Here is a 13,605-nt window from a genome sequence, read left to right as displayed (position 1 = left end):
ATATATATACACATACACATGTGTGTGTGTGTATATATATATATATATATATATATATATATATATATATATATATATATATATATAATTTCTCATAGCACAATAAGATGCCATTACATCAGTAAATCCTGTACCGCAATACATTCAGCATTCTCTCGAAGTTTGACTGTAGCATGGGTGGTGAGCAGGACTTCAAAGTGACCTCTCCTCTGTTACTCCAAGAAGTGTTTTTGAAGATGATGTTTCTAGTGGACCCATATCAGGTACTTAGTCTTGGTTGCAATTTCTAAAGAATGGGATTGTTAGATAAGTTGGTAAGTCTCTGATATTTTCTGAGCCAACCCAATACAGTATTGTAGGAGTGAGTCTTTGGTTGTTATTCGTCTCCCCCATGGATACAGTGGCACTGGGAGAACTGTTATTATTTCATAGGGACTGAGCTTATGGGAACCAAATGGTCTGGAACTAAGGCTTAGCAGGGCTAAAGGAAGGACTTTAGGCCACGAGATACCTAGTTCCTCAGAGAATTTAGCAAGGGGGTTTTAATTATCCCATTAAGCTATTTCACTTATGCCTCATAATGTTGTACACATCTAATGTGGGATCAATCTTCAGTTATCTATGTTCAGGGGAGGAATTCAACATATAAGAGGTAGCCAGCAGCATAAAACCTAACTTCAGATTCACCTAAACAGGATATGTACCTTCTGTCATACACTTATAGTCCAGTTACATCATATCACACATTTTAGAGAGAAGAGAGAATCAGAGGGCTGCCATTGATATTTGCAGTCTACTAATTGGGGACACTTCTACTTAATTCACTGACCAATTCTCTTCTTTCCTACTGTTATCATAGGGTAGAGAAAAAGGGATCTCCAAACATTCAGGGTATCATTTTAGGGTACAAAACCTTTAGCAGTTAGGAGGGAGACATAGTGTGAGTATTTGGCCTGGGTTCAACTACAATCTAAGTCCATTAGGAGTTGTGTTACCCTAGGCAAGTACTTTAAGCTCTTATCCCCTTAATTTCCCCCACTGTAAATTGAGAATAATAACAGAATTTACCTCACAATCTTGTAGGGATCTAACAAGATGTTATGTTTAATGCCTAGCACCAAAGCAGTGCTTAATAAATGCACCTCTCTTCCTGATAGTTTAGCACACATAAACCCAGAAGTTACCAAGGGAGCCTTACAGGTTCATTCCAATGCATACAGGATTTTCTCTAATCCAACCCTCAATACACCAATGAAACTGGAAAATGAAATAAATACATGCTAATACATAAACTATTTGCAAAAATGTTGGCAAAAATATAAACCTATCTGGATTAGCAGAATAGAAAATAAAGAATTTTTAAAAACCTGATTGAGAAAATTACTTTAGTAAGCCATAAATGAACTCCCAAGAGGAGGAAATATAAATCCAGATGGACTTGAAAGTATATTCTATCAAACATTGAAAGAATGAACTGTATTCTACATGAACTGTTTGCAAAAATATAATCATAAATTCATAGCTGGAGGAGAAGTTAAAAGTTCATCGAAATCTGACCTCATCATTTTTCAGATGGGGAAACTAGGGCCTAGGGAGTACCTATAAATTGCCAAATGCTATACAAGTCTTAAATGACAGAGCTTGGATTTCGACCTAGGTTTGCAGGCTCCAAATGCAATCCTCTTTCTGTTGCACCTTGGATTCTTTGTTTGAAGCAAAATGATCTTCATTTTTAAAGCAGAGAGAAATCAGAAAAATAAGACTACAGGTTAACATCACTGAAAATTTGATATAAAATGTTAAGTAAAATATTATGGAGACCACATTATTTATATATGTATTTATAAATATATTAATCATGTATACATATATGCATACATGCATTTGTTCATATACCCATATGTATATGCACACAAGTAATCCTATATGTATTTTCTACATAAGTATGTGAATTCTCACCCAGAATATCAAAATGGTTAAACATGATGAAATTTATAACTTGAATGAATGGAAAAGCATTTTAAAGCATTTAATATGTGCCAGCTACTGTGTAAGTGATGGGTAAAAATGTAAAAAAAAAAGACAGTCTTCCTCTCAGCAAATTCACAACAATTGGGGCTAATAATTAATAAGAGAAACTTCATCCATAGGGGTGATAGGAAGGCTGAAAAACAGTAAAGATTCAGCAATGGGACAGATGGCAAGATCCATGTAAGTGGGTCGCATGATATAGCCCAGTGGCCTTCCATTTGCCAGGGCAAGACACATGATTAGGATTGCAGAGAAGAAGGAATGGCTTAGTAGTCTTCTATCTCAACAGAAGGAATGGAAGTATTGACTTCTATAACATGCAAATCCTGTTGGGCACTTATGCAACCAGGGTGAAGGAAGAAGGTACTTCTTGTTTCATCTTCTTTCCACTACACAGAGAGGATGAGTTCTGGGGAGCCCTGGAAATAGGGAAGAGGTGAGGGAGATATATACTAGAAGTAGGGTGCCACCAGCTATGGCAAAAATGCCTTTCACAAAATATGGCATTCATTTATATTGAACATATATGGAAAAGTATATTCTGTGAAAATTAAAAAAAAATCTCTGTATAAAAACCAAGATTTAGAATTATATATTATGGAGAAATGTTAGAAACTTTCTTTAGAAACATAAGGGTTGAAACAAGTATCCCCATTGTCTCTTTTGCTATTTGATATGTCAACTAGTCAATTGAAAAGCATTTATTAAGCACCTACTGTAAGCACAGTGGTAGGTGATGATGATTCAAAAACAAAATCAAGTGGTTCATGCCTTCATGGATCTTGTGTTCTATTGGGAAAGACAAATGCACAGATTTAAGTACAAAATACACACACAGATACAAGCACATATATGTATATGTGTGTATATATACATAATATATATGTGTATATATATATAGATAGATTTATATATATACAACAAAGTAATTTTATAAATGAAAGAAAGACTTAGTTTGGGGAATCAAAAAGTCTCTGTAGGAAAGCAGACATTCTGTGAGATGAAGATAAACTAAAGTGTATTCCAGGTATAGCAAAGGAAAAAAATGGGTTACAGAGTGTCATGGGCAAGTAATCATGCGGGTGGATTTTTTAGACAATGTGGTTCATGAAAGGACTTAATGAGTATAATAAGGATGGGAAGATGGAATGGAGCTAGGGTATATGGGGCTTTAAATTTCAGGCAAAAGAGTTCAAATTTACCCGATGAAGTTATAGAGAGCCATTGAAGTTTATTCAGTAGGGGAGTAACATCGTTCGATCTACAGCTGAGAAAAATCACTTAGACAGTAGTTTAGAGTGTGTAAAGGGAGGAGAGACTTGAAAAAAGTGCACCAATTACAAAGTCATTGCAATATTATAGGTGAAAGAAAGGTGGTAGGGGACCAAAGCTTATCATTGAGTGAGTAGAGAGAAGATATTGGATACAAGAAATTTCATTGAGGTGGAGTCAGCTATTGAAACAGATTGTATACAGGAAACCAGGCAGAATGAGGAATAAGTAGTGACTCAAAACTTGCAAACTAGAATTGCAGTAGTACCCTTGATGGAAATAGTTGTTGAGGAAATATATTTGTTTTTATAACAGATCTATTAATATTATATTTATTTCTTCTTTTACAAGTAGTCTGTAAGGAGCATTCTAAACTTATTATTCTTAAAAATTCTAACATGAGGACAGAGTGACTTATATACAATCAAATTTCTCTATGGTGTACTTTGGGCTAAGTGATTAGGAATAGAAAAAATTAGATTGTCTCAAGGTTTCCTTGGATATTTTCAGAATAAGATGTAAACCACATTCACAAAATGTCTCAGCTGCATAATTTTAATTGTTGCAACTTTTAGAACAAGCAAGTCTTCCTTCTTGGATGAGTGATCAAGTTTATTCACCTCTCTATCATGCTGCAATTATACCCTTTAGTTGGTAGTGATTGAGGGTCACTTACTTTTACCTCTACACAAGCAATGTTAGAAAGAGATGTAGATCGAGTACTAACCAGAGCAACAGGACAAGAAAAAAGAAACCAAAGGGATAAGCTTATAGAAAAGAAGCAAAAAAATTACATCCATTTGCAGATGCTATGACAGCTTACTTAGTGAATCCAAGAAAATGAGTGAAAACATTAATTGAGACAATAATTTCAAGAAATAACAGGATACAAAATAATTCACAGAATTAGTCATCTCATCTGTATGTTACTAATGAAATGGAGGAAGAAGAGATAAGAAAAAATTCTACTTAAAATAGCAAATGAATAAAATATATGGGACTTAAGCTACAAAGATACATATGGCTTATGAAAAAAGTTAAAAGCAATTTTTACAGAAAAAAAGAAGACCTAAGTTTTTGTGGGTCACAGTCTTTCTATCTCCCCTAACCTCATATCTTACACTAGGGGACTTCAATATGCATGTTGATGTTCCCTCAATTACCCCGACCTCACCGTTCAACAACCTCCTTGACCCACATAATCTTCACCCTCACTTTATTTCAGGCACACATTGGGAAAGCTATCACCTACAAGAATTCAGAGATGTTTATTATAATTCTTTGCTTTTCTCTTTAAGCCTATCATGCCACTCCCTCGCCTGTTCATTTCTGACTTCATATTTTACTTATAAAATAGTCACTTGCTATTTGATTTGTCTCCTTCCCCTACCCTATGCCTCCAAACTCTTTGCCATTATTCCCCATTTTCTGTTTTTACTCTAATTGAATGAAGGGGCCTTCTTTTAAAGATCAGACTTTGTAGTTTTACTCTTGATACCATCCCCTTCTGCTGCCTTCAGAAGTTTGTATTACATTACTATCCGGCTTTCTCTTCCTATGTCTCTCCACCACTGCCAGACTCACCTTCACTCCTGTTTTGTCTATTATCTATTTTCCTTGCTGTCTACAAATATATCCATATCTCTGGGTGCTTTTTCCAGTGGAAGTCAACTATATCTTTCCACTGGACCAATATGGTTCCAAAGAAGAAAGTGAAGTTGATGACTTTGCACAATCCTCCCTCACTTAAATCCATTGCACTTGTGAGTCATGGCATCAGCTTACTATTGTCATGGTTCTCTCCAAGAAGGAAGGACAAACAACAAAAATAATCCAAATTTCCCCAATCTTTCAAAACAAATCAAAACAACCAAAAAAAGAACAATTACATTTCAGCGCCCCTCAAGCTGTATCTTACATCTCTCTGCTCTGTCAGAAACTCATTTAAAAACCTGCCAATACTTAGCATTATTCTCCTCTCACTTTTCACCTTCTTGCAATTTGACTTCTGACTTCATCACTCAACTGAAAATAATCATTCCCAAATTACTGATGATTTCTTAACTGTCAAATCCTATGGTCTTTTTTTTTAGTATTCTTCTTTTTGTATCTCTCAGCAATATGTGACACTGCTGATCATCTTCTTGTCTTGTATTCTCTCCTTTTTTCTCAGGTCTCCTCCTACATGTGTGGGGAGTTCTTTCTTACTCTCCGTTAATGGATTCTTATCAATGTCTCACTCCCTAATTTTGAGATATTCCAAAACTCTGAGGCCCTCTTTTATCCTCTTTACATTCACTGTTTGTGAACTGATGAACTACTACACATTCTACTGTAATATCTTTCAGCATGATTCTCACATCTCTTTAACTAGTCCTAGTCACTGTCTTAGGCTTGAGTCCAGTTTATAATTATGTGTCCTGGAAGAATCTCAAACTTATCATGTCCAGAACAAGATTTCCCACGCAAACCCACTCTATTCATAATTTCCCAATTTGTGTTGAGGACACTATCATCCTCTCTCTGACTCATTCAGGTTTGCAATTTTGGGGTCATTCTCAATTATTGTCTCCCACTTGTCTCCCACATACAATGAATTGCCAAGGTCTTTCAATTCTGATTTGTTATTGTTGTTTGTAAGAGGTTTCAGCTATGGGATAGCAAAGGAAGAACCTTTTGGGTGAAATTGAATATAGACTTTCAGTACTGAAGTAATTCCTAAACTCTTTTCTCATATTTTACAAATAAATGCTTACTTGATTTTTTTTTCCCCATCAGCTTGTATAGTCATAACTCCATAGCCTCCAACCTAATAGTTCTCAGTGAAAAGAGCAGGACCAAACAGTGGAACTTGCCCAATTTAGCTCAGCCCCTTCACGGCTAACACCCCATCCTTAATATACTTGACTCATCATAGTAATACTTTGGGCAAGTCAAGTGGGCAGATATGGCACCAGAAGACTTGATTCGAATCTCGGGTCTGACCTTTGATTACTCTGTTATGTGATATAAATATAAATGAATCTTCCCATACTTTAGTGTCCTCATCTGCGAATTGGGGTTGAAATAAGTACCTTGAAGAACCCTTCGATCTCTGGATCTTCCATCATGGATGCCGTAAGCATTATGCACATTCAATAGGGTTTTCAATTTTTTCCCCTTTTCTTTTTATCTTTATTATGGGTTTAAGGCAATGAGTACGAAATACATTCCTACCCAAATGAGGGATGGCATTCCTCAAACTACCATTAAAAGAATAATGTAGCTCCATAAAACCATATATTTTGTATAGATTTACTAAATAGATTAGTAATTGTAATTTAATTTTCATCTAAGTTTCAATCCAGTCTTTCTGGATTGTAACTTATCCCTAAGTCCTATTTAGAATAATATAATTGTATATTTATGTATGCATGTTTTAATGAGAAAATTTCCCCATCAGAATATTAAAGTGGTTTTTTTTAATATAAATAAGCTTTTTGTATTAAGAATTTGCATCAGGAGAAACATTTTTTAAAAAGATTTTAAAATAGTTTGGTGCACAGCTTGCAGAGAATTAAGGCAATAATTAAAAAGAAAGATAGATCATTGAAACATGACCAAGAATAGTCATTTGGTATGATGAAATTTGATTTGATTATCTAAGAAAAGTAATGAATTGGCATCATAGAAATAATCAGTGTTAATAGACTCTCATTTTTCATTATCAACAGGGAGAAAATAATTTCTATCAGTATATTAAAAAGGAATTTTATTTTTGGTGAGGCATAGACTATTTTTGAAGTAGCTCATCTTTAACAATGTTTCTATTGGCAACCATATGAACTGAAAAGTATGAAGCTGAAGATAAAGGGGGAATTGTAGTCATATGTAAGACAAGCCATCACATTACAAATAAAAATTGAAAAAGTGAGTCACAGAAAACAAATTTAAAGTTACTAAAATTTTCTAACATGCATACACACATGTATACTAGTAAACACTGGCAGTCCTCAGCAGGAGTCCTTATCAGAAATTCTGGCTGTCTCAAAAGCAGGTGTTCATGTTGCCACTTTTGCCGCTGCTGCCACCAGGCTTCCAGTCACCACACATACTCTAGCTTGCCCTCCATTTCTTCTTGCCCCACCCCTTCCTGCTGTGTCAGCAAGTTTCAAGGGGCATGGAAGATCTTTAAATCCCATAACCCTTACATCACGGTGTAAGGGATTGTATAGCCCAAACGCTATGTGGAGTTGCCTAAGATAGGCAGGTCATAGTAGAAAGTTTGTACAAAAGGTGAGCCATTGGAGAAGGAAATGGCAAACCACTTCAGTATCTTTGCCAAGAAAACCCCATGGACAGTGATTAAAAGACAAATGAGATAACATAAGAAGATGATATCCTTAGGTCAGAAAGTGTCCAGTACACTGTGGTGGATAAGCAAAGGACAACTATAAGTAGTTCCAGTAAGGATGAAGTGGCTGAGCCACAGCCAAAAAAAAAGGTCAGTTATGAATATGTCTGTTGATGAAAGGGAAATCAGATGCAATAAAGATTAATGTTCCATAGAAACTTTGAAAAGAAGATCTATGAACCAAGGTAAGTAGGATGTGCTCAAACAGGAAATGGAAAAATTTAACTGTGACATCTTGGAAGTCAATGAACTTAAATGGATGGGAATGGATGAATTCAATTCACATGATTACCACGCATGCTAGCATGGAGAAGAATCCTTTAGAGTAAACAAATAGCGCTAATAGTCAAGACAAAAGTAAGAAGGAGCCAAAAATGGTGGAGAAAAGTCAAAGACTTACTTGAGCTCTTCAACACACTCCTCCAAAAAATCTTTAAATAATGCTTCAAAACAAAATCTGGAGTGTGGGGTCCACAAAAGGATGGGGGAAAACAATTTTGCAACCCAAGACAACTTGGAAATTTGGGAAGAAAGGTCTGTGGCACATGGGTGAAAATGAAGGGCAATCCATCTCAGGCTCTACCCCAGCAAACAAGCAGTAAGTCTTGGGGGGGTACTAATTGAATCAGTGGTGCTTTCCAGACCTCTCAACAGACAGACAATAATGGGTTCAGACAAATGGTCAGGAGGAAATTAAAATGGTCCCTTTGCTGGCACCAGGGACAAGATTCTGTTGCATTGCCCATATTTGGACCTGGCTCACTGTCCTGGTTCTCTACCTCAGAGTGAGGAAGAACACTATCATAACAGAGCTTGGGGCTACAGAGGAGCTGAGAGTTCCAGGGCAGTAGAAAGTGTTTGTACTCACTCACAGAGCAAAGCACAGGTCAAGACAACAATAAACACACCTCTCTCCAGATCATACCACCTTAAAAGAGATAAAAGATGATGGGTCCCCAGAATTATCTTTGAAATAGCTACACACACACACACACACACACACACACACACACACACACTGCTTCCCCCACTCACTCCAGATGCAGAGTCCCACTTTAGCATAAAGTTAAAATTCAATAAATAGGCTAGAAAATAAGCAAACAATAGAAAAAGTTTCTGGCTATAGAAAATTGCTATGGTCACAGAGATTAAAACATCAACTCAGGTAGAAACAACAGAGTCAAAACTGCTACCTCCTAAGCCTGAAAGAAAAAATATGAACTGGTCTCAAGCCATGGAAGATGTTGAGAAGATTTTTAGATATTAAAAAAAAATAAAGAAAGTAGAGAAAAAAATGGGGAAGGGAAATGAGAGTGATGCAAGAAAAAATGAGAAGAAAGTGAACAACTTAGTAAAGGAAGCACAGAAAATATTGAAGAAAATAACAACTTAAAAACCAAAATAGGCTGAATGGTAAAAGAGGCAAAAAATCCAGTGAACATAAGAAAGCCTTGGAAAGCAGAAGTAGCCAATTAGGGAAAAAAAAGGTATAGAGTAATTGACTGAAGAGAAGACCCACCAAAAAAGCAGAATTGAGCAAGTGGACCAAAAGGTACAAAGCCCCCCCCCATGAAGGAGAGAATTCCTTAAAAATAAGAGGGGAGTGGAAAGCAGTGTTGGGGTATAATCCCAAAATAACAGAATTACATCTATTCAAATTCAAGGTGAACTTTTAAGCATCAGAATAATACATGTCTATGCTGCAAATGATGCTGAAGAGGCCAAAGTTGATATCTTCTATGAAGACCTATAATATTTTCTAGGAATAACACTGAAAAGAGATGTCACCTTCATCATAAGTGATTGGAAAGCAGGAAAACAAAAAAAAATAATTGCAATAATAAGCAAATAGATCCTTGGAGAACAAAATAAAGTGGGGGAAGAGACTAATAAAGTTTTATCAAGGTAAATTACTGGTCATAACAAACTCTTTTTCAATAATCTAGAAGACAATTCTACACATGGACATCACTGGATGGTCAATATAGAAATTAGATTGATTAAATACTTACAACCGATTTTGGAAAAGCTCTATACAGTCAGTTAAAACAAGACCTAGACCTGATTCTGTCCCAGATCATCAATTTTATTGCCAAATTCAAATTTAACTTGAAGAAAGTAGGTAAAACGATAACAGTGTATAAGTATGACCTAAACAACAACCCTTATGAATATGAAGTGAAACGATGAATACATTTAAGAGATTATATCTGGTAGATAAAATTTCGGAAGATCGATGGACAGAGTTTTATGACATTATACAGGAGGCAGCAATAAAGACGAAAACCATTCTGAAGTAAAAGAAACAAATGAAGCAAAATGACTGTCTGATAAGGGTTTACAGATAGATGAGGAAAGAAAGAAAGCAGAAAGTAAAGAAGCAAGGGAAAAGATACACCCACCTGATCCCATAATTCCAGAGAACAGAGAGGAGAAATAAGTTGTTTTGTTTTTTTTAAACAACGCAAAGAAATAGAAGGAAACACTAGAATGGGAAAGACAAGATGTCTCTTCAGGAAAATTAGAGATATTGTAGACAGTTTCATGCAAAATTGGGGATGATAAAAGACAAAAATGCTAATGATTTAACAGAAGCACAAGAAATTAAGAAGAGGTGGCAAAAACACACAAAAGAACTAAAAAAGATAGATCTTAACATAACAAATTACCACAATGGTGTGGTTTCTCGTCTAGAGCCAGGCAGCCTGGAGAATGAAGTCAAATAGGCATTTAAGAAGCATTGCTCACAATGAGGCTAGTGGAGGTGATGAAATTCTAGCTGAACTATCTAGAAACCCGATGTCAGCAAGTTGTGCTTAAAGTTCTGCAAGATAGGCTTTGATTCAACTATATATAAACCAAGAATTACTCAAAGAGAAAGCTAGTTTTTGAAGAGGCAAAAGAACTAGAAACCAAATTGCCAACATTTGCTGGATTTTGAAGAAAGCAAGGGATTTTCACCAAAAAACTTTCGGTTGTTGTCCTGAATGAATCAAAGGGTATTGGACTATGTTTTCAGAAGTGAAGTCACAGCAGGAGTTCTAAGGTGACTCTTGATATGATCGTTCTCAGAGCTAAAATACAGTAAATAATTATGTATGGTATTTTATTATTAATTAACATATTAATATGCTATTTTCCAGCACTTCAAAATTTTAGTAAGAGAGGAATAAAGGATTTAATAGAAAGAGAGGAATTAATACTATTTGAAAAGAAAATTCCTACAATTTTGGACAAATACTATTTGATGAACTGGGTTGGAGTTCTGAAATGAGTTGATAAGTTGAAAGATAGGTTAAAATTTTATGAATTAATGTGAAAAAGTTAAAATATGTTTCCTGGATTTTTCTGGAGTTTAGGACAATAAAGTGAAATATTAGAACAATTCTAGTAGCAAAATGAGAAGTGACAACAATGGAGTGTGGGCAATCCTAGGCCCCATGTTGATAAACATTTAGTACATGCCTACTATATGCCAGGTACAGTCCTAAGCACTGGAAATACAAAAAGAGGAAAAAGGTATTCTCTGTCATTTGATCCTGTTAATGTGTGGGAGCTTTTGTCTTGGAATTTTGCAGTTGTTTTCTTCCTTTTTCGTCCACATAAATATTTTCCCAGAATTGAAATATTTTGCTGTTAACAATGAATGACATCAACTTGGCCTGTTTTACTGCTTTATTTAATATTAATTTCATATGCCTATTACTGCAGTACAGAATTTTTAAACTGGTTTTAAAAATGAGGAAACTGACTATGAAAAAATTTAATTGACTTTTTTTATGATGTAGTAGGAAGTTAGATGACATAGTGGATAAAGTACGGGGCTTGGAGTCAGAAAGATTTGAGTTCAAATTCTGCCTCAGCTATTTGCCATCTGTGTGACCCTAGGCATGCTTCTTAAAATCTCCGTGTCTTAGTTTTCTCATCTGTAAAATGAAAATTAGACTTGGTGGCTTTTAATATCTTAATCTTAATATTCTTAATCATTTTTGATTATTTGATTTTATATAACTTGCAAATACAAGAGACAGAGTTTGACACCCAGGTATTTCTGACTCTAACTTTAGTTCTTCATTCTGTTGTTGTAGTCAATTCCACCAAGTGGTAGACCATGTTAAAGCCTCAAAAGCCATCAGGAGCTACAAAGGGCTAGCCAAAAAGGCATTTTATCATCTGTTCATAATCATATGAAGGGCAAGAGCAGCTAGACAAGAACCTGGTGAATTTACTGTGGGATTTATTGAGATTTGCCTCCTCCACAGAATATTAGGAAAAAAACTGCTTTCCAAAGGTAATAGAAACAAAACCAGTATGGAGATAATTGTATATTAAACTTGGGATGAGCTAATTGTGCATTTTCATGTGAAACAGTCTTCTGATAAGACTCATTAAGAAATGCACATTAAAGAAATTGGCAATTGCTTTCCTTTTAGTCAAGTGTCTCATTTCTAACAACATTGTTAGCATTGTGAGCATTTGAGTTAGTAAGCTCATTTCTACCGGTGTAGAAGAAATCTTTTTGACTGTAATTTAATTGTATAGCCTTAAAAGAATAAGAAATTGTACAATGATTCTGATTCAAAGGTTTAATGCTACTTTAATTTGCAGGAGTGGGGAGGGGTTGTCAGGTAATAATAGGAATGGATCCAAACCTCTCTTCTGTTCCATGTCTAGCTGAAACAAATGCTAGCTCAGAATTTGCACAAATTTTCTCAAAATACTGGTGTGCGGAAGGAGCTAAAGAAATTAATTGTGACAATTGCAGAAGCAGTAGTAGCCAGCCAGGAAACAGCAATACTTATGAAATGCGTTAATCATTTCCCCAAGAGGGTAATAAAACATATGGGGAGCACAGGGTTCCTGCCATCAGACACTAGTGGAGAGATATTCTCAAATGCTGGCAATCTGAATCTATAATAACACAGAAACACAAAGATTATAAATCTCACAAAGTTATTCACAAACTACTTCTTTCCAAAGAAATAGACTTTATTAATAAAATGAAAGACAAGTGTTGTCAACTTGAATATTCTCAGACTCCTAAAGATTTTCTGTCATTTTATTTGATTTTTTAAATTTATTAATTCAGTTTTAGTTTTTAATATTTATTTCCTCGAGATTTTCAGTTCCAAATTTTCTCCCAATCTCTCCCCTACCCCCCACTGAGATGAAATGCATTCTGATTACCCCTACCCCTGGGCTGTTCTCCCTTCTATCATCCCCATCTTATCCCTTTCCCCTTACTTTCATGTAGGGCAAGATAGGTTTCTATACCCCATTGCCTATATATCTTATTTTCCAGTTGCATGCACAAACCGATTTTTTAAACATTTGTTTATAAAACTTTGAATTCCAAATTCTCACCTCTCTTCCCTGTCCACTCACCCTCATTGAGAAGGCAAGCAATTCAATATAGGTTACACATGTGAACTTATGCAAAACACTTCCATAATGTTCATGTTGTGAAAGATATTTCTTTCCATCCTATCCCACCACCACCCATTTATTCTATTTTCTCCTTTGACCCTTAAGTGTTTGCTATGGACTACTCCCTCCCCCAATCTGCCCTTTCTTCCATTACCCCCCACACCTTAACCTCCTCTCCCTTACTTTCCTCTGAGGTATTCCCTTGTTAAGCCAAGTCTGATAAAAGTAAGATTCACTCATTCCTGCTCACCTTCCCCCTCTTCCCTTCCATTGTAAAAGTTTTTTTTTTCCTTGTCTCTTCTTTTAGAGATAATTTACCCTATTATATCTCTCTCTTTCTCCTCCCAATATGTTCCTCTCTCACCTCTTAATTTTATTTTTATACATCATTGCTTCATATTCAACTTACCCTGTGCCATCTATCTATCTATCTATCTATCTATCTATCTATCTATCTATCTATCTATCTATCTATCTATCTA

This window comes from Petaurus breviceps, unplaced genomic scaffold, assembly GCF_028583685.1.
Source record: "Petaurus breviceps papuanus isolate PSGF00001 unplaced genomic scaffold, PetGlider_PUasm1.0 183, whole genome shotgun sequence".
Lineage (NCBI taxonomy): Eukaryota > Metazoa > Chordata > Mammalia > Diprotodontia > Petauridae > Petaurus > Petaurus breviceps.
Note: the sequence above shows the minus strand (reverse complement) of the source record.